General features: G+C 36.4%; 1 non-coding gene across 1 annotated transcript; it reads right to left on the minus strand.

Annotated features, from left to right (window-relative positions):
* Window positions 1–292: 292 nt before the first annotated feature.
* TRNAV-CAC (transfer RNA valine (anticodon CAC)) lies at window positions 293–364 on the minus strand. The gene has a single exon. It is a non-coding gene; the product is annotated as a tRNA-Val (tRNA).
* Between the last annotated feature and the right edge of the window lie 1,246 nt (window positions 365–1,610).

The following is a 1,610-nucleotide window of genomic DNA, read 5'->3' on the forward strand; positions in this document are numbered from 1 at the left end:
CCTGGTATGAGGTCAGAGCCCTCATTATCATCCCTGCTAACTACCGGAAGCAGATTAAGTCGTTCCACAACCGATGTCCGGCCCATGTTAACTCTGATGTGCCCAGCAGTTGGAGGAGGATCGCCAGAAGCTTCTGGAAGATTTCAAGGACGTCTTGGTGGACCTGACCCTTTCAGATAAGGTCGAAAACCTCAATTTATTGTTAAGATCTTCACTATAACGTTGGACGAACATACTGAATGTTGCACACATGTGATGCGGACAAAATGAAACAAGAAAAAGACAAAAATTATGTCTGGTGTGGGTCTCGAACCCACGACCTTGAGTGTGTGAGACTCACGCTCTACCACTGAGCTAACCAGACAATAGAAAAATACGTCTGTTTCTTCAATTTGAATTAATGAAAATCTTTGCGAGGCAGCGTTAAGAAAAGAGAGATGTCTTTGACGAAATTTACTTGTTTGGCTCATTATTTTGTTCCTTATTATCGAAAGTAAACATATTGAAGGATATATATATATATATATATATATATATATATATATATATATATATATATATATATATATATATATACATATATATATATATATATATATATATATATATATATATATATATATATATATATATATTATTATTTTATTATTTTATTTTTATTATACTTTGTCGCTGTCTCCCGCGTTTGCGAGGTAGCGCAAGGAAACAGACGAAAGAAATGGCCCCCCCCCCCATACACATGTATATACCTACGTCCACACACGCAAATATACATACCTACACAGCTTTCCATGGTTTACCCCAGACGCTTCACATGCCTTGATTCAATCCACTGACGGCACGTCAACCCCGGTATACCACATCGCTCCAATTCACTCTATTCCTTGCCCTCCTTTCACCCTCCTGCATGTTCAGGCCCCGATCACACAAAATCTTTTTCACTCCATCTTTCCACCTCCAATTTGGTCTCCCTCTTCTCCTCGTTCCCTCCACCTCCGACACATATATCCTCTTGGTCAATCTTTCCTCACTCATTCTCTCCATGTGCCCAAACCACATATATATACTGGAAAGGATCACAAATTTGTGCGTGATCAAGTATATTCCCATGAGTCGACGGCGAAAATGAAACAAGATAAGTATGAATTATTGAAAGTGTAATAAAGTCATGATGAATGAATGAAAGTGTAATAAAGTCATGATGAATGAATGAAAGTGTAATAAAGTCATGAATGAATGAAAGTGTAATAAAGTCATGATGAATGAATGAAAGTGTAATAAAGTCATGATGAATGAATGAAAGTGTAAGAAAGTCACAGTTTAAAAGGACAAAATATGAATGGCAGCCAGGGAAGAGTGGCCCACGTAAATAGAAGGATTAAAAAGTTCACGTTATACGACGAATTTTGACAGATTATACAAATTTCCTTTCCACATATAGAACTTGATGGTTGTGGTTAGTTCTAGAGACAAAGTTTAAAGGTTTGTGTTTCAGAGATGAACCACATAGGATATCGTTAAATTAACCGACATTAAAATCTGTCAATTAAGTAAATCATTTTGTACAATAGCTGTAATTTGATGGAGTTAAAAGTTCGCAATTTCATTAC

The sequence above is a fragment of the Panulirus ornatus genome, chromosome 43 (genome assembly GCF_036320965.1).
Source record: "Panulirus ornatus isolate Po-2019 chromosome 43, ASM3632096v1, whole genome shotgun sequence".
Classification (NCBI taxonomy): domain Eukaryota; kingdom Metazoa; phylum Arthropoda; class Malacostraca; order Decapoda; family Palinuridae; genus Panulirus; species Panulirus ornatus.